At 41.0% G+C, this 21,387-nt stretch overlaps 1 protein-coding gene across 5 annotated transcripts in view; it reads left to right on the forward strand.

Moving 5' to 3' along the window:
• rfx3 (regulatory factor X, 3 (influences HLA class II expression)) overlaps window positions 1-21,387 on the forward strand; it is a 348,433-nt gene that overhangs the window by 81,843 nt on the left and 245,203 nt on the right. The gene's annotated exons all lie outside the window — the stretch shown is intronic.

Consider the following 21,387-nt stretch of genomic DNA (forward strand, 5'->3'; position numbering starts at 1 on the left):
CGGAGGGTATCCCATCGCTACGTCGTCTAGCTTGGTACTGTAATATGCTACAGCCTGCCTTCGTCTACCCTTGCAATTTTCCTGCATTAACATTGCTGTAGCAAATCCGGCTTCTCTGTTACTCACAAATAAGTCAAAGGGCTTGTCATAGGTCGGTAAAGCCAATGCTGGTGCCTGTGCCATTTCTCTTTTCACATTTTCAAATGCGCCTGAAGCATCTTTATCCCATTTTAGTTTGGCTTTTAATTCGTCACACCCTGCCTCCTTCATTATCTTTCGTAGTGCCTGCGTTTTTTCGGCATAGCTTTCCACCCATTCTGAACTGAATCCTGTCATTCCCAAAAATGTCATCATTTGTCCCACCGTCTGTGGTTTCGGAACTTTTAGTACTGCTTCTATTTGCTGTGAAGCTATCTCCTTCTGTCCTGCTGATATTTCTCTTCCCAAGTATTCTACCTTTTTCTGGCACAGCTGCAGCTTTTTCCTGGAAACTTTATGGCCCCCTTCTGCTAGTCTTTTCAATAGCTTTAAACTATCCTTCCTGCATTGTTCTTGTGTTCCTGTGCATAATAATAAATCATCCACATATTGTATTAGTGTTCCTTCCAACTGTATTCCTTCTAAATCTGCTCTCAACACCTGATTGAATACATGTGGGGAATGTTTAAATCCTTGGGGCATCCTATTGTATGTGTATTGTTTCCCCTCGTACGTAAATGCAAAGAGATACTGACTTTCTTGAGCTAGTGGCACACTAAAAAATGCCGAACATAGGTCTATTACAGTAAACCATCTACTTTCAGGTGGTATATTTGTCATCAAGGTATAAGGGTTTGGAACCTCTACTGGCATATCTTCCACTACCTCATTAATTGCCCTTAGGTCATGCACCAATCTCCATTTTTCTCCGTCCGCCTTTTTCACTGGTAGTAGCGGTGTATTACACCTGCTCCGGGTTTCTTTTAATACCCCTGCTTCTATCAATCCCTTAATCGTCCCTCTAATTCCTTCAATTGCTTCTGTCTTGATTGGGTACTGCGGCCTATACGGCCCCTGACGTCCTATCTTTAATCTGACTTCAACTGGATTAGCGTTTTTGACCCTCCCTACATCCGTGTCCTGTCTGGACCACAACTCCTGCGGGAGGGAGTTCAAATCCTGCTCTAACCTCTCTCTCCACTCCAGTTCCTGTTTCTCGATTTGCACTCCTATTGTTATCTGCTTCGGTTTCCCAAGCATTTTAACATCCAAAATTATTTTCGTCATTTGTCCATTGCTGGACGTCCAAATATCTACATTGTCTGTCTGGACAAATTCTAAATCTTGTGCTCTCAACACCATTGGCCCTAGGTCTTTTGATCTGTATCCCGGATTCACTTTCAATGTGACATGTGGCTCCGCCCCAGATACAGAGAACCATTTGTTAACCCATTCATTCCTAACAATGGTGAGGGCTACTCCCTCTAGTCCGATTAAAATACTTCCTGACTTTATTTCCTGTTCTCGTCCTGCCTCCCTTTCCCATTTCTCCTGTATCTCAGGTTCCTGCCCTTCATCAAATATCATTGTACTGTGTAATTCTGTTCTTGGCCATTTGGCTTGTGGAACCCAAGTGTTTATAAGCTTTCCCCAAACTTCCCATATCTGTTTTTTAACTTGTTCCTCTATATCTCCCAACCAATATACATTAACCCCTTCCTTTCCTGGTATTTCAAGTGGATACATTCCCATCAAATCAATTCCTTGTTCAGTGCATTCTAATTTCAGTCCTAAACCTAGGATTGCATCCCTTCCCAATAGATTTAAAGGAGTTTTATCACATACTAAAATAGGTACATGGGTTGTCTTATTTCCAATGGTAACAGGCACCGGCGTCGTCATTCGAGCTAATGTTACTTTCCCCGAGAACCCCACAGTTTTTACAAACTGGTTTGACAATGGTAAGTGATCCGCATATTTCGTTTGCATGCACGTACATGTGGCGCCGGTGTCTATCATCATGGGGACCTCGATCCCTCCTACTCTAACGTTAACTATAGGTTCCTGCTCTGCAGTTTCTGTTATCTGTACGTACTGTCCTACCATTTCGGGGTTCTCTGGGCCTCCCTATGGGGAATTCTGATGGTTTACCGGCCCTTGAAACATCGGGATGCTGTTTGGCGATCCTTGGATCAGTTGTTGGCCTGTCTGCTGCTGGTTTTCTCCCTGTCTGGGGAAATTCCGCGGGCAATTCCTTTTTATGTGCCCTGCCTCCCCGCACCCCCAACACACACCTGAAGGGCCAGGCAGTGGTCCCTGTCTCGGAGTCTGATGATTAACCTGTCCCTGTCCTCTCTGATTCTGATAGGGTGGTCTACCACCTCCCTGTCCTTTCCCATTTCTATTCCAGTCAGTCTGACTTTGCAGGGCGTATGGGTTTTGATAATTTAGGCCATAGGCTCCTGGGTTCATGGACAGTGGGAAGGCAGAAATGTTATAGGTTACGACGGGCTGGCCTCCATCTCCGCTCCCCCCTTTGATTAGTGCAGGTATTTCCTCTGGCTTTTGCTCCACCATCATTGGTGCTATTTTTCTGGGTGCGAGATCCTCTTTTGCCTTCAGTTTATCCTTGCTTTTGATCTCCTCCAACTGTGCCTGAAGGAGTTTACGTTGTACCTCCTTCAGCTGTTTGTCTGCATTCTTTTCATCTTTGCGATGTCTCTCTACTGCATGGGCAACATAATCCACAAACTCTCGGTAATTTTTTGAGTCCAAGCCCACCACTTCCTCCAGCCTTGTCTTAGCTGGGGCTGGCAAGCCCTCTAGGATTGCAGCCCGGAACATGGAGTTGGTCAGTGGGTCTATTAGAATGTCCCTCTCCGTGTCCCTTCTCCACCTTTTTAATTGATTCTCCACATACACAGCTGCATTCTCCTCCTCACCCAGTGGCTCTCCCTTTAGGGTTTTTACATCCATTCGATTGGGGTACATATCCCGCAGTGCCTGCCAGATGACTTGGCGGTACTGGTCCATTAGTATCCCATCCACCGCTGGGTCATAAGCTGCGGTTGGGATGCCAGCACGTCTCATTACTTCCGCCATTTGGTCCATTCCTAGCACCTTTGTCAGGAGAGCTTTGATGTCGCCCAGTGCCATCCTTTTTCCCACCATTCCCGCCTCCAACTGTCCAATCCACCTTCCAGCCCCATCCAAAATATTGGGTAATTCATTAATTAAATTAGGCAAATCCTGACCTGACCAAGGGATATACTGCGGTCTGCCACCCTTCAGAATCACCGGGAATACCCTTTTCCCTCTCCTATCCACATCTGGAAACTTTACAGGTGGGTGCCTTTCCCGCCTTGATTTTCTTTGCACCCCTAACACTGATTGCCTCCCTTCGTCTTCACTACTCTCTTCTGTTTCTCCTTCCATCTCTCTATATCTTGTCTCTTTTCTCTCTCCCTTTGTGCCCTTCCCTCCTTCGTCATCTGTTCTATGTCATATTCTCCCTCAAAATTCATTGTGCCTGATATAACTGGGTACAGTCCCGTGGAGCTCTGTTTCTCTAAGTATGGGGGTGGGGCTACGTTTGGATCTTCCAATTTTGCTTTTTCCTCAAGTTGTACTGGCATCTGCATCCTACCTCCCCTCCATACCCCTCTTCTCTCTTTCCCTTCTTGTTGGAATAGGGCTAATATCTCTAACTCCTTTTCTCGCTTTTCCCTTCTTTTGCTCGTTTTATCCTTAATCTTATAATTCTTTATCATTCCCTTCTGGTCCTCACACCTCTCTATGGACCATGTGCCTTCCTCCGGCCACTGTGTATTGGTCTTATTTGTTCTTTTGGCCCATTTTTTAGAGACGTGTTCTATATCTCCCCTAAGGGCTGGGAACTTATCCCCTAATATCTCCACTGGTGTCTTAACTTGGTGCGCCATTACTCGTCTTTTTGGATCACTGTCACAATTTTTGTCACTTAGTCTGTCAGAGTTAGGTATTACAGTGATTATTACTTGCTGTATTGTTTTTCCGTGCTCAGTCCCCTGTTTACCTTTCCTTTGGATTTCTTTTGCCAATATCTGTAATTCTAACCGGGGTCCTGATATCCACTTCCCCGTAGTCCCCTGTCCCGGCACTATCTTCCTCTCCCGGGCCAGAGGGTAGTAGGTTTTCACTTGCTCGTCTATGTGTATAAGAATCCTGTATCGGTCAGATCCCTTTATTAATTTCTCTAGGGTTTCCAATTTTATTTTGTCTATCCAATTCCTATCGACTACTCTTTCCCATTTTACATACGGCCACTCATTCTTTATCTCCTCTAAGTTAATTATGTGTGTAATCTTTTTCCAATCCAGTGTTGCTTCCGTTTTTGTTATTATTCAAAGATTAGTTATTTTCAATCTTGTCACCAGGCAGTTTTGTCAGGGTAATTTTTCAAGTTGTTAGTTATTACCCTACCTATATTCCGACTCTCTCTCTTATTTCTGTCCTTCACGCTGTTTTCTCAGACCAGTTTGTTCAAATTGGTCTTTTACTTCCTCTATTCTAGCTGCTACTCCCCTTTCCTGTGGTTAAAATCCACTCCTGTGCTTTTGACTACTGTACTAGGTCAGAGAGCGATCTCTCACTGATCTCTCTCCCTCTCGGTTGACGTCCCTTACCCGAGGTCCTGGGTAGGTTTGGACTGGCAGGTTTTCCCACACTTACTCTCTTCTGGGCAAGTCGTGACCTGAAAAACCCGCTCCAAACCGCTTGACTTAACCTAATTGCATTACTTTAGCTTTCGGCCTTTTTCCCGTCTCACTTTTTACCCATTCACAGACAATACAGTATTCGCAGCGCGCTTTTGCATGCAAAAATTCTGCTCTTCAGATCAGACTCAGTCTCTCAAAAATTTTTACACAATTTGGTTTTACCTGTGCAGGATATCTTTTTGGGTTGGGGAGATCCAGGACCAGCAGAGAGCCGGGCGCACCGGGCCTCGAGAAAACCCCTTTCTGACAACAAGGATTTACATGCATGCAAGTCTGCTTACCTTGTTGACAGAAGGCCGGCTGGGGACTTCTCGGTTCCGGTCGGACCACCGTCTCCGCCACTCCTTCCAGATGCTTTTCTGGGCGATCTCTCACCAACCCTGCTAAGCAGCGCCAATTTTGTCGTGGTTCCCCAGGACGACAATTTATTCACATCAATTAAAACAGAGAGTCTGAGCAGCGATCTTCCAAGCAATAGACTTTATTTCTCAGCACAAGAGATAAAGTCGGGAACGTCCGGAACACTCCAAAGAGCCCTTGGGCTTACAGTCTTTTATGTACATTTCAGCCTCATATTTCAAGATCCTCCTCTCCCTTTTACAGCCTGTCCTTGGTTGTTATCTTACCCTACAGCCCTATCTTTCTTTGGCCACCATTATTTTTAGTTGACCCTTTATCTGTTTTCTTTACATTTGGTCGTTCCCTGTTATATCTCTTCGTTTCTTAAACCATGGTGGTTATAACTCTTGCTCTTATCTGAACTTTTCTGTTTGTATAATAATCGTGGTTTTGTAGACTAAGGCCGAATGTGTTTAGAAGAAAAAGACATTCTCTCTGCTGATTTATGGTCCACTATTAAGTTGAACCACCGAGCAGTCTTCCTTGTTTTCTTAAGTGGCTATTGTTTGCTTTCCTTAATTAGTGATTGCTATATTACTTCTTTAGTTCCTCTAGTTCCTCCGCTTTAATCATATCGACTACACTTGATTATATTAGGTCACACGAAGTTACTTTAGGTTACATATCCATTTTCACTACTTATCTAAATCTGCTTTATTATTTCACTAAAACCTATGAATCTGAATTCCATACTAAACTCATACAATATCCAGTACAATTTCCCTTACAAGAGCCAAAAATGTGGCAATGGTTACTCCAAGATGGGCTACTGTAATGCTGCAGCGGAAAACTGTTAGATCCAGACAAAAACATATGCATGGCCTATCTATCCTGCCATCACATATACCTATGGCTTAGGAAGGCAATTGAACAAGTTGGTGAGTCAAGGCTGAGAATGGACAGGAAGTTTGTTTTTGTTTGAAAAATATTGCCTTCAAAGAGTTTAAGAGGAGTTGAATTTGTGGAGGGTAGTGGGTGGGAGACCAGCTAGGACAGGATTGGGCTTGTTGAGTTTAGAGGAGACAAATTTATAAATGGGGGTTTTGGTGATAGATGAGATGAGGCTGGTGTGCAGAAGGGCATGTTATGGCAGTTAAAGTGATCCATCTAACTATATGCATATGGGTGTGTGAGTGTTAGTTGCAGGATTTGGGATGAGTTTTTACCTTTTTCATATGTTTACCAGAATGAGCTTTTAACAGGAATGCACCTTCTTCCTTGTTAACTCAAGACATCTGGCTGATTTATTTCTTCATGTAGCCGTACATACAGTCAAATAAGTATTGGATTGGGGGAAAAAAAATCACTTTAAAAAAAAAATTCAAACTCTGTTATAACCATCAGGAGTGGAAAAGAGGGGAATTTATTCACGCCTCCAGTATACTAAGGAATATTAACAGGCCAAATAGCTTGGATCTCTTAAAGATCAAGTTGGCCATTTCTTGAAGAGAAGCACAGCAGCTGTATGATTGCCTGAACAGTGGGTAATTACTTTGAGCAGGAAGCTGAGTGAGCACTTATAACTTGTGTATGGATTGAAAGAGTGTACAATTATTGGCAGATACAGAATGATTGCAGGAGATGCCATAAATGGAGTGCACTGTAAACAGAGTAGACTTGGACACTTGATGAGAGTGGGAATTTGGTGCAGAGCGAAAAGGAAGTGCTGTTTTTACCTTCCGGCTTAAGGTGAATGGACCTTTCGCTGGCGTACTGCATCCTCTGAGATGGGTCCCACCATGGTGGGACTGAAAAAACTTGGTCAATGTACACTAGACAAATGTGAACTTTAAGCTGTCAAACAACAGCATAAGATAATCAACCTGCCACCCGTTTTTGGAAAAAGGCCATTTTGTTGCCTGCTTTTAAAATAACCGCAAGAAGCTGTTTTGCATTGATAGTTCCATCAGAAAGCCATGAGACCAACTGTGATTTATTTTAGCAGCTAAGATAATGAATAGCAATACTGTGAAAGGGCAAGAAGGACTCTCCTCAACCTGTTCCAACTTCAAGTTCAGTTGAGAGCTAACTTCTACATTTGGTGACTGGAAGGCTCACAGCTCACTGAAAATCCTCTGTTTACAAAACCTTCACTTCAACTGAAGCATCAACACATCTAAGAAACTACAGACCTACCACAAAAGAAACTGAGACAATCCAATCATGAATTGTAATGGTATGGTTTCACCTTCTTCTGCATCTAATCTTTGTGTGAGTTGAGTGAGATGTTCTGAAAAAAATTCTAAGTCCAGAACGAGCATGAACATAGAGTTTTGGATCTGTTTTTTTGGTGAGTCCAAATCTGCTATTTTAAGAGCATTTTTTAAAAATCCTGAAATCGGATTTCCGCTTGTAGGGGGAGGGGAGGGCTTAAATCAGCAGAAAGCTGGCTGATAACAGTAGAGGGCACCATTGCACACGTGCAGGTCTCCTTGCTCTCAGCCACAGACACCTGTCACACAGCCCCTGTTACATATAGCCGGCCTCCATGGTGCAGCGATTTCCCCCCCGTCCCCCCCGTCCCATCCCTGTGACACTGCCTGATGGGCAGTGCCAGGGTGTCAGGCTGGCACTACCCAAGGGGCACTACTCCTCTTGCCCCCGACCTCCCAAGGTGGCTTCAATTGTCTCTGGTTCTACCAACGAAGCCATCACTTCTGATCCCCATTGCTGGGGACCAGCTGTGATTCTTGTGAGCAGGAACCTCCCCCAGCGAGGCCACACAGGCAAGCGAGCCCAGCCGATTGATTCCCGGGCTCGCTAATTTCATTGAAATGATATTTAAATTATATTTACATAATTTATTCAGCCTTGCGCTGGAAATGGGTGCAAGGCCGATTGCGTTGGACATCCGCTGCAGGTAAGATTGCGAGAGGTGAGAAATCAGGCGTGAATCTGATTTCTCAGCTTTCTCATGATCCTACCGGCTCACCCTGCCCATCGGCCGGTGGGGAACGATGGTAAGATCACTCCCGTTGTGTTTTAAAACTCTGGGGAAAGTTTGTGGCAAATAATCCTATTTCTCTCTAAAAACTCACAAAGCTTGCTGCAGGGATTATTTAAATTGGGACCATCGCTGAGGATAAGAAAATGCACACCTTTTACATACAAACATATTGATCACCGGCAATAAAAGATAAACAGACAAATTTTGTGTGTGAACTAAGCAAAATAATAAAGCACTCTTCATGATTAAACATGAAATCACTTCAGTGATCAGGTGATCTCGGCGATGAGTTTGTGGATTGCTTTTGTGACAGGTCCCTGGAACAATACGTTGAGGACCAATTAGGAATAAAACAATTTCAGATCCAATATTGTGCAATGAAGTAGGATTAATTAGTAATCTATTCGTAAAAGGTCCATTGGGAAAAGGAGAGCATAATACAATTGAATTCCATATTAAGTTTGAAAGTGATCTATTTAAGTCATAAACAAGAATCGTAAACAAAACCAAGTACATAGGTATGAGGGGAGAGCTAGCTAGGGTTAATTCGATAAACAGACTATAAGGTTTGGCGGGAAGTAAACATTTGAAGAAGCAATTCAAAATGTTCAAAAAAATACATTCTATTAAAAAACAAAAACTCGTGAAGGTCTATCTATGCATGGCTTATTAAGGTGATAAGAATGGTATTGAATTAAAAGAATAGAATTAAAATGTGACAAAGAATAATAGGAAGCCTGAGAATTGTAAGTGGTTTAGAAACCAGCAAAGCGCCACTGATAAGTTGATAAAAATGAATATAATCAAAAAGAATGAAAGTAAACAATGCAGGATTAACGGCAAAACAGATCAGAAGAGCTTGCATAAGTATATAAAAAGGAGGAGAGTAACTAAAATGAACGCTACTCTCTTTAGAAGCAGGGTTGGGAGAAATTATCACAGTGAATAAGAAAATGGTGGAGACATTGAACAAATATTTATGTCCGTCCACACAGTAGTCAACACATTGCAAACCAGAAATGGAGCAAGGGGCTTAAAAAAAGTGATGAACTTAAGATAATTAATATCAGCAGAGGAAAAGTATTAGAGAAACTTAGAATATAGGGATAGACGAAATAGGAACAGGTGTAGCCCATTCGGCCCCATGAACCTGCTCTGACGTTCAGTAAGATCATGGAAAATCTGATTGCGGCATTAAGCCCACTTTCTTGCCTGCTCCCTGAACATTTGGGTGCTTTGTAGATCAAACATCAGTCTAATTTGCCTTTGAATATATTCAATGATCCAGCCTCCACTGCTCTCTGTAAATTGGTGAAGTTGAAAGAGTAACAACCCTGTAGAAAATTCCTCTTCATCTCGGTTCTAAATGAGAGATCCCTTACTTTGGAACTGTACCTCCTAGTTCTAGATTCCCCCACAAGGAGAAACATCCTCTCAGCATCTATGCGGTCAAGCCCCTTCAGATTCTTAAACCTCTCCTCCTTCCAAGCTCAAAATAGGGTTGTAATTGCTGGAATTTATAAGATGGAGCGAAGATTTGCTCAGAATATTAAGGGGCATTGATTGGGAGTAGGAGAGATACTATTTCTATTGGTTCTTAGACACAAGTCTAAAAATTGGAGCCAGACCTTTCAGGAATGAGTTAGAAAATACTTCTCATGCAAAGGATGGTAAAAGTTTGGAACTCGTTCGCAAACAGCAATCGATGATAGATCAGTTGTTAAATTTTAATCCTCAGATTAATCAATTTTTGTTAACCAAAAGTAGAAAAGGATGTTGGCCAAAGTCAGGTACATGGTGTTAGATCACAGATCAGCTATATTCTCATTAAAGGTCAGGTTTGGGGAGTTCTGTTTCTATACAAATTACTAAGATAGCAGGAAGGTGGATTGGATGTACCCAAGATTTTTTCCAGCCAAGATTCTTTTTCACATTTCAATGATACGGCACTTGAAGATATATGTTATCAATCTGTATTAATATATTAGCACTACCTGAACTCTCTTACTGTCTCTTTTCATATTACAATCAAATTGCGCTAACATAATGATTTTGTTCAGATTGGTAACTTTGAAATCAAAAAAGGTTCGGAAGATGGGTAGGAGCTTATGCATTCAAGAGCATAATTCTATGGTAACATTCAGAAATAGAACATTTTATCATGATCCAAACCACAGGAACAGTTATAATTATGCCAGCACACCCATAGTATATAATTAACTTTTGGAAATATGCTTTTGTAATGCTGACACAATCACTAAAAAATTTATATCTTGAAGTAATTGCTACAAGATTCGTTGGACTTTCAGTTGGACTGGATTGCTGAGAAATAACATTGCTGTATATGTTGTACACGTTTCCGCCCTGCAGTGCAGTAAAGCCGAGTTTCATTTCTTTGAGAAATTGCCTGCATGTGAAATGTCATGATGGGGATGCAAATTCGGATGCAATGAGTGGTCTCCTCTGCTCAGGCCGTATAAAGCACCATGCTGCTATTTGCTTATTCATCAACTAAAGGTTGTATTCATTGTTCCTTGCCTCAGACTTCTCATTACTGAAATTGGAACAAGGCTTCAGTCTTTCCACAAGAATAGGTTAGAGTAGGCAGACATTGAACATCAGAACATTCTACTCTTAAAGTAAGCCAGTCCAGGAGTTTTCTTTTTGTGCTTCCTGGGAACTGAACTTTATCAGTGTCAACTAGTTAACCGGTAGCAGTTGACAAACCTCTGGATAAATGTCAATGTATGGGACTGCCTTATTAGGCAGGGTACACAAGAAACATATAAAATACATTGGACTCTTGTTAGCTTGACTAAGTTCAACTACATGTGCCCACTTTTAACATTCGCAATTCTATATTAGGCCGTCTTGAGTCTGCAAGTTTGCCATTGGGAAAGGAGAATTGAATCTAGCAGTGTAAACATTGAGAGGTCAGTCACAGTGCCAATCCTCTGGAATGCAACATAAACATCACTGTGAATTGGGTCACCATGTCTGTATAAAAACCTGCCAAGTGCTTTAAAACTGTATAATGTAATGATAAAGTCCTTATGCTCACAAAGGTTTCCTAAAATGTTGATTAGTAAAATGTAATACTGCAGTTTTTACATTAGCTTCATGAAATATCTGTGTAAGGAGTGCTTGTTTAAAACTTGGAATATAAGCATGTAAACCTAAAGGATTCAACCAGACCCAATCAGTTATTGCTAAATACTCTCTACCACCAAATGCTGCTGAGGGCTTGACAGCAACAATGAACAGCAGGCCCTGTTGGCATTGGATAATGTCAAGGATTCACTGATGCAGATCGCACTGAGGAACTAAAAATGTCACTTGGTGCTGAGCACCTGCTTGCGCTGCTTGATACCTCGAGAATGTTTTCGCTAATTGGGTTTAAGAAAAGTTCAATAATGTTATTATATACCTCCTCTTTAGTAATAGGCTGACTGTTTTCACTTCGGGCTTCACTCCACAGGATGGGAGAATATATAACATTCAAGGGATTGGTAAAGATGGAATGAGGAAAAAAAAGGCACTGGCATAGCCCAATATCAGGGGACGTGGGGCTTTTAATTAAATTGATCTAGTGGGGAAGAAAGCTACACGATTAACTAATCTTGTTAGTCATCTCTACTGTGCATGAACCAGGTTAACGTCAGTAAATCTACAGATTATCAGATCAGCATAAATAAGAAGACAATTTAGTTTTCAAAAGATACTGGCAGCTAACATAAAAAGGGAATCCAAAGCCTTCTATAGGCATGTAAATAGTAAAAGGGTGGTAAAAGGAGAAGTGGGACTGAAAAGGGCATTTCTGCATGGAGGCAGAATACTTTAAATTAATACTTTGTACCTGTCTTTACCAAGGGAAAATATGCTATCCCCGTCATGGTGGAAGAGGAGGTACTTCAAACACTATTAGAAGGGTTGAAAAATAACAAGGAGGAGATATTGGATAGGCTGTTTGTACAAGTTGATCAAACAGCAGGGTTGGATGAGATGCATCCAAGGATACTGATGGAAGTAAAATTTGAAATTGCAGAGGCACTGCCATAATTTTTCAGTCTTCCTTACACTTGGGTGGTGCCAGAGGACTGCAGGATGTAAACATCACACCTTACTTCAAAAAGGGTGGAAAGGTAAAAACGGTTTTAGTTTTTTAGGTTTTGTTTATGAACCTTGGTGCCGGGGAGTCTGGATAGACTTGTGACTAAAATCTTTCAGGTCTTTTGGTTTTATTTGTATATATACATTTTTAATGAGGTCTTACCACCCCAAAGTTAAAGGGATGGGTTAAAAGAGGTTGAAAGTTCAGTGATTCTGAAAAAAAGAAGCAAAGTAGAAAAGCTTTACAGTTGCTTAGTGACAGTGATCCAATGACAGACACAGGAAAGAGAGAGGCGTTTTCAATATGTATCAGAGAGAGAGAACGGGGACTTTAAGCTCTTGGAGAAGAAAATTTGCAACGGTAGAGGGACATTGGTCAATTGGTTTTAGGACTCAGTAAAGTGATCAGTTTAGCGGAGATGCTATTGGAAGACTGAATTTCGGGAATTGATCTGTTTTTTCTCTCGGGTGTCACCAGGGCTACTTACCTTCACCTTCATAACATTGCTTGGCTCTTTGGGGACAGAGAATGAGCACAGGAAACAATTACTTCTTGCAAGAAGTGACATGGAATGAAGTCACTGGCAATACATCATTTGTAAACAGGCAAAATTAATGTCTGCAATGTAAATAGGTCTTGGACGGGCCAAGATTCCCAAAAGTTAAATGGTATTTTTACCTGAGCGCTGAGAGACCAGGGAGGAGACTTGCAAAGTATTGACAATGGTTACAAGGGAGTCATTGAACACTGAAAAGGTGCCAATATTATAGGAAAAAGGCTAAATTTAAGGAAGGGGAATAAAACAGACAGACAATGACATCCATTAATCTCACATAGAAATGAAAATATGCAGTACACACGTCATGAATTGTGTTGAAATAGTAATGCTGAAGCTGAAAGAGAGATAAGAATTTGTTGGCATAAGATCTCCAACCAATGCTGAATAATGGTAAGAAAGCCAAAGGAATGGTGACCTAAATGAAGGAGCTTGAACTTATACAGCACCTTTTATGACCAGAGAATATCCCAAAGCCCTTTACAACCAACAGTTTTTCAGTACTTTTTTGAAGGAAAACAGCAACCAATTTGCAAAAAAAGTCTCAAGCAGCAAAGTCTTATAAACTGCCATGAGATAATGCCTTTGTCCCCTTTTGTTTTCCCCCACCTTTGTGGTACAAACATTAGCCCCATGGTTTGGCACTAGATTTAGTTTCCTGCAGGATTCCTTTGCACTGCTACCTCATGACCTCTTTCTCCTCTCATCTTTTTGACCAAGACTTTGGTCATTTGTTCTAATCTGTTTTTTTTGGCTGTGCATGTCTTCCATACATTTGCCTGTAACTAAAATGTTTACAGCTCTATGTAAATGCAGCTTGCTGCTGCAGCATAAGTAAATACTATACGGGCACTCATTTCATTGCCACACTCATGGTGTGAAGTGAGCAGAATATAAACCTAATCCCCATGGGGGTAATTTCTTTTTTTAATTCTTATGTCCGAAATTCACTTTGACACTAGAATTCAATGATTCATGATATACTATAAGTAATTTTGTACCTGCATAATGAACTCTGATCTCAACCTTGCCATAGGGAAGGGGGCAGGGACGAATACCCAGCAGAGATCAGCGGAACAAACTGGCTTTTCTTAAAACATTCCAAAGTAGCCTGTTTTAGAACACTAATCACTCAGTCCCAGGAGTTAGTTGACCATGCCTCAGGGATCAGTGCTGGGTCCACTGTTACTTGTCATTTATATTAATGATTTGGATGAGAATATAGGAGGCATGGTTAGCAAGTTTGCAGATGACACTAAGATTGGTGGCATAGTGGACAGTGAAGAAAGTTATCTCCGATTGCAATGGGACCTTGATCAATTGGGCCAGTGGGCTGACGAATGGCAGATTGAGTTTAATTTAGACAAATGTGAGGTGATGCATTTTGGTAGATTGAACCAGGGTAGGAATTACTCAGTTAATGGTAGGGCGTTGGGGAGAGTTACAGAACAAAGAGATCTAGGGGTACATGTTCATAGTTCCTTGAAAGTGGAGTCACAGGTGGACAGAGTGGTGAAGAAGGCATTCGGCATGCTTGGTTTCATCGGTCAGAACATTGAATACAGGAGTTGGGCAGCCTTGTTGAAGTTGTACAAGACATTGGTAAGGCCACACTTGGAATACAGTGTGCAATTCTGGTCACCCTATTATAGAAAGGATATTATTAAACTAGAAAGAGTGCAGAAAAGATTTACTAGGATGCTACAGGGACTTGATGGATTGAGTTATAAGGAGAGGCTGAATAGACTGGGACTTTTTTCTCTGGAGCGTAGGAGGCTGAGGGGTGACCTTATAGAGGTCTATAAAATAATGCGGGGCATAGACAAGGTAGATAGTCAATATCTTTTCCCAAAGGAGAGTCTAAAACGAGAGGGCATAGGTTTAAGGTGCGAGGGGAGAGTTACAAAAGTGTCCAGAGGGGCAATTGTTTCACACAGAGGGTGGTGAGTGTCTGGAACAAGCTGCCAGAGGTAGTAGGAGAGGCGGGGTACAATTTTGTCTTTTAAAAGGCATTTAGACAGTTACATGGGTAAGATGGGTATAGAGGGATATGGGCCAAATGCGGGCAATTGGGATTAGCTTAGGGGTTTAAAAAAAAGGGCGGCATGGACAAGTTGGGCCGAAGGGCCTGTTTCCATGCTGTAAACCTCTATGACTCTATGAATGTCTTAATCACACTTCATAATAAAAAAGGAGAAATTTTTAAAAAAATTATAATATTTGCACACTGAAATAAAAACTAACTACTGTGCTCAGTTGACCTATCACTGGTGTCTAAATGCCATTTCAAGATTTAAACAAATTGCCATGTGTAAACCTTATAAAATAAGTCTGATATTGCGAATGGTTCCCTTTCTCCAGCTATGGTTCTATGTCATCAAATTTGCCATCAACCCACTCTTAACCGTACTGTCCTTGCAAACCTGCACCCTTTTTCCAACCTTCCATTCCTAATGGTAGTCTGAAGTGGAATCATATTGGACTTGAAACCTTACCTCTGTTTCTTTCTCCATAGATATTGGCAGCCCTTCTGGGAGTTTTTTGTGTTTTCTGATTTTATTTCAGATTTCCAGCATATGCAGTATTTAGCTTTCATCCATATTTTCTTGTTAGGTTTGTCTCTGTGATGCATGCCTTTGTTATCACTAGAATTGACCTTTTCAATGTTCCCCTGATTGGCTTGACAACTTCATACCTACATAAACGGGCGGCACGGAGCACAGTGGTTAGCACTGCTGCTTCACAGTTCCAGGGACCTGGGTTCGATTCCCAGCTTGGGTCACTGTCTGTGTGGAGTTTGCACATTCTCCTCGTGTCTGCGTGGGTTTCCTCCGGGTGCTCCGGTTTCCTCCCACAGTCCAAAGATGTGCAGGTTAGGTTGATTGGCTATGCTAAAATTGCCCCTTAGAGTCCTGGGATGCGTAGATTAGTGGGTAAAATATGTAGGGATATGGGGATAGGGCCTGGGTGGGATTATGGTCTGTGCAGACTCGATGGGCCGAATGGCCTCTTTCTGTACTGTAGGGTTTATATGATTTCTATGATAAACCTGTACTCATCCAAAGCTCTGCAGCCCATATCTTAACCTAATCCAAGTCTTGTTCACCCCTGTGCTTGCTGAGCTACATTGACCCTTGATCTGACAATGCATCAATTTTAAAATCATAATTTTTACTTTCAGGTTACTCAATGAGCTCTTTCTTTCCTATCTGTGTCGCCTCCTTCAACCCTGCACACCTTTATGATCTTTTCCCCCCTTATGGTGAGACTGATGAAAGATGCACCAGTAGGAATAATAAATCCATGAGAACCTTAGGGAATAGGTGTGGAGTTGTTGCTTTGGGTGAAGGTGACAATCCAGGTGCAAAGTATGCCCGTTTCAAGAAATTATATTTTCTCTTGAGTTTCTGCTTAAACCTGACTTGCATATTGTCAAATGCAAAATCTGCTATGAACCAGCATGATTGGGCAGAATTTCAAAACAATAACTTGGACTTGATGAGGGGAAAACCAATGCTGTAGTTTATTTGACCATTCAAACAAAGTTTTACATAAGAGATTAACATGTAAAATTAAAGCACATGGATTGGGGGTTGTGTGTTGAGATGGATAGTAAAATAGTTGGTAGACAGGAAACAAAGAGTAGGAATAAAGGGTCATTTTTCAAATGGCAGGCAGTGACTAGTGGGGTACTGCAGAGATTGGTGCTAGGACCCCAGCTATTCACAATATATATTAATGATTTAGATGAGGGAACTAAATCTAATATCTCCAAATTTGCAGATGAGACAAATCTGGGTGAAGAGTGAGCTGTGAGGAGGATGCAGAGATGCTTCAGTATGATTTGGACAAGCTGAGTGAGTGGGCAAATGCATGGAATTGCAGTATAATGTGGATAAACATGAAGTTATCCATTTTGGTAGCAAAAACAGGGAGACAGATTATTATCTGAATGACTATAAATTAAGCGAGGGGAATGTGCAATGAGGCCTGAATGTCCTTTTACACCAGTGACTGAAGGTAAGCTTGTAGGTGCAGCAAGCAGTAAAGAAGGCAAATGTTATGTTGGCTCTTCATAGTGAGAGGATTCAAGTACAGGAGCAGGGGTGTCTTGCTGCAATTATACAGGGCCTTGGCAAGGCCACACCTGGAATATTGTGTGCAAATTTTATCTCCTTATCTGAAGAAGGATATTCTTGCTATAGAGGGAGTGCAGAGAAGATTTACCAGACTGATTCCTGGAATGTTGGGACTGATGTCTGAGGGGATTGAGTCGGTTAGGATTATAGCCACTGGAGTTCAGAAGAATGATGGGAAATTTCCTAGAAACCTATAAAATTCTAACAGGACTAAACAGGGTAGATGCAGGAAGGATGTTCTTGATGATGGGAGTGTCTAGAACCAGAGGTCATAGTCTAAGGATATGGGGTAAACCTTTTAGGACTTCACCCAGAATGGTAAGCCTATGGGATTTGCTACCACAGAAAGCAGTTGAGGCCAAAACATTGTTTGTTTTCAAAGAGTTAGATATAGCTCTTGGGCAGAGGGAAATCAAAGGATATGGGGAGGGTGGGATCAAGTTGTTAAATTGAATGATCAGCCATGATAATGAATGGTGGAGCAGGGTTGAGGGGCTTAATGGCCTACTCCTGCTCCTATTTTTTATGTTACTATAACTTTGTTATAACTAGAGTCCAAAACTAGAGGATATAGGTTTAAGGTGAGGGGGAAAGATTTAAAAGGGACCTGAGGGGCAACTTTTTCACACACAGGGTGGTGCGTATAGGGAATGAGCTACCAGAGGAGGTGGTGGAGGTGGGTATAATTACAACATTTAACATACATTTGGACAGGTACATAGATGGGAAAGGTTTAGAGGGATATGGACCAAACACAGGCAAATGGGACTAGTTCAGTTGAGGAAATCTGATTGGAATGGATGAGTTGGGCCGATGAGCCTGTGCTGTATATCTCTATGACTCTAGAACTATGGTGTCCAATTGTTCTGTGTTCGAAGACGAGTCTGTTTCCTATTCGTGCTCACTGTGCTTGATTAGTTAAGCCTGGATGTGAAATCAAAGAAATAGTAAATGATCTGAAAAAGTTGCTGAAAGCATGAGGAAGCATGGAGCAGACATTTAAAAACAAACTGTTGTAAACAAAGTTCCTACACACACAAGTTGGTCTTGTCAACTCTGCATAACCCTAAGATATAAAATATACAACAGTAACTTATGCAGTTTGATTAACACAGCTGAAATCGGGTTTATTGCAAAAATAAATTAATTATTGGTAGCTCTACAGTTATGATTAACCCAATTTTAAATGACTGAGAATGAATGTCTTTTTAAATATATACAGAATCATTTGCTAGATACATTGCAAAACAGTAATCTGTTTCTTGACATACAAATAAAGAAAAATTCAAAAGCTTTTAAAATGTCCTTGCATCCCAAAACAGCTTAATTTTAGAGCCTCCTCAAAAGTCTGCAAGTGCCATTAGTGGTCATTCCCAATATTTGATGACATCATGAGGGTGTGGCCAGATGTGTAGGTCAAGCTGGTTTCTGGTATGACTTTTTAAACCAGTGTAAAAGACTGCAGAAACTTGACTTGTGTGAATGTTATTTGCACTTAAATTCAGTAATCTTTTGCATGAGTTGCATCAATTTCAGGTGAATTGCATGGGAAAAACCAACACATTGATTGGGATCTCTACCCTGTAATATTTATGAGGAAAATTGAAACACAAGGACCCATCAGTAATATTTAGTTCTGTAGTACATTCTTTGTGTTGCATAGCAACTGACTCCAGCAGTGGTAGAACATTGGATCTCCCATAGCAACTATGCTTAGTATATCAATATGAGGAGCATAGATCGCTTACAGGTTTGAGTTGGCAATGCCATAGTAATACAGTAAACAATTCTCGGTGCTTTTATTCTGCTTGAAACTCATAAAACATATCACTTTTAGGGGTTAAAAAATGTTTCTGGCACTCTATATTCACAACAAAATTATTTTTAACATTAGGAATCTTCCATATATAATGAAAATGTCAAATGCAAAGGTTTTAAAACCTACTTAATAAATTAACAGTCCTGCGATGCATGTTAAGATTCCTGAGATTTGTATTTTTGAGGCTTGAATCCATGATTGAATGCATAACTTCAAAGCAGCACCTAGTTAAAATGATTGAGGATTTGATGAGTACCACAATATTTAAAATAATGTGATACCATGAGTTAGTTTGCAGCATTTCAGTTGGTGCTTTCTAGAATCTAACTTGAGTCACTAAGGCAAGAGTGAAGAGGTAGGATTTAAGGGTCTTAGCTAGCTGCATGTCTCTTTGAAAATGTCTGCATAAGTGAACTGTTTTAAAAGTGGTTTCCAGTCATTTCAGCCTTATCTTAGAAATTAGATAGAATTGGCTTAAGCTATTTTTAAAAGCACAATAAAAGATTTCTTCCCCTATCTATGCACCCAGTTTTTACTTGTAGTTAGTTCAGTGTATACCGTGGTAGTTTAGAGAGAGGATCACTGCCAAACTTGTAGTGACCATTTTCACTCAGGCATCAGTGGTGAGAAGCTATCATTTGAACTTGGCATAAGAAGATGGAAGTAAAATCTGATGGAAGCTCATTGTCAAATGTTGAGTTTGTGAAATTTATAATGGGTATGATGTGCTTCATTTAAATAATAAACCTATCTTTGACAAAATAGAAGGAATCCATTGAGAATTATGGGTCCTTGGATAAATAAACACTCATGAAGGATACACATGGCATCCTGCAATTTAGAAAATCATTATGTGGGACAATAGAGGGACAATTTTATGCAGTTCTCAATCAAACCTACATCATTTGAAGAGATGCATAATATACCAGACGCTGTAGAAAGGGGAGAAAGACTCCCTTGGGAACATTCATGGGTTGTTTATTTGAGTGGCCATTAGTGGACTATTATATGCCTCTAGGCAGCCAACAGAAAATATCATGAGCAATTGATCTGGAAGGAAGCTATGTATCACTGTTACAACTTTGAGCTCATTTATTCTACACCTTATACCTCATCCACCATTCCTCTGCCCCACCCCTTGCAATAGCTGACCAACATTGGCCCCCAGGATCTCAGTGCTTCCAATTTAAAAGTTTGACCATCACGTTCAAAGTTCTTCATTGTCTCACATCTTGTCATCCCTGTAATCTCATTCAGCCCCAAAATTATCTGAGATTTCTACATCCATCTACATCCAACTCCATCTTATGCAATCATCACTCCTTTTATATAATTAATAGCAACAACTCCTTCAGTCAAACAGAATCTAAGCTCTGGAAATCCTTCCATAAACCTCTCCATCTTTCCACCATTCTTTTGTTTCTTAAGACACTAATTACAAGCTACTTTTTTGACCAGGCTGCTAGTCATTCTTCCTATTAATTTTTTTGGGCTTGGAGTTAATTTTTGTTTTACATTCCTGTAAAACAGCTTTGGGTAGCTTCCTAACTTCCAAATAGCTATAAAAATGCAAGTTGGGTTTGTTATTTACCTAGGCCTGCATAAAGGTTATTTTCAAGCGATGCCCAATGTCAACAAAGAAGAAAACTACTGATCTGCCCACCCTTTCCACCCACCTGCTTATGGAATAATTTTGAGTGTTGGGCCTTTTTTAAATGCTGTGGATACTGTATTGGTCAACCTACTGCTGTTCACTGGTTCTTGGAGGGCAGGAAATTGCCTGACTCCCATACTGACCCAGCTGGGAGGTCAGATCTTGATGGAATCTTAAGTTGCTGGAGTTTGCTTAGTGCTTTTTTTTTGTTGACTGCAGATTAAGCTGCTCAATACCTTATACAACTGGACCAAGCATAAATAGAGGTGCACACTATGCATTTGATTCTGAAAATTGCAATCAAAGTTGTACAACGCCAATTTGGTATTTGAGCAGTTTCCCACCTGTTTCATGCAAGCATGCTGCTCACCTAATTAGAGGCCTGCTGAAAATTACACCAGGCAGGCTCTGGCATCAATGTTATGGCTGAGGTGCCTCAGTATTTTCAATTATCAACTGCCAATTTTTTATTTGAGTACCATCTTTCCCCCTCCCCTACACCCCCATGCTTTTCTAATAAAATAAACTTATCAACGTGTCCTCTAACTTTTAAAGATTCTTGTATTTGAGCCCTGAAATGTCAGTTCCTCTATTTCTCAATGGAAATTTCTTTCAATTAAATATTGGGGAGACTAAAGCCATTGTTTTCAGGCCACATTCTAAATGTGGTTTTCAGGTTACTGACTTCATCCCTCGCTCCCTGCCTACAATATGCGATTAAAGCAGTCTGTTGGCAACATGGGTGCTGCATATGATCCCAAGATGAGTTTCCATAGTCAAGTTATCACTAAGACTGCCCCAGTAGCAACATCCATTTCACCCCTATCTCAACTTATCTATTGAAGCCTTTGTTACCTCTAGTCTTGACTATTCCAACCCACTCCTGGTTGGTCTCCCACATTCTATCCTCGGTGAACTTGAGGTTATCCAAAACGCGACTGACCATGTCTTAACTCGAAGCAAGTCCTATTGATTTTAAAATTTTCATCCTTGTTTCCAAATGCCCCCATCGTCTCAGCCCTCCCC

The sequence above is a fragment of the Mustelus asterias genome, chromosome 6 (genome assembly GCF_964213995.1).
Source record: "Mustelus asterias chromosome 6, sMusAst1.hap1.1, whole genome shotgun sequence".
Taxonomy (NCBI): Eukaryota; Metazoa; Chordata; class Chondrichthyes; order Carcharhiniformes; family Triakidae; genus Mustelus; species Mustelus asterias.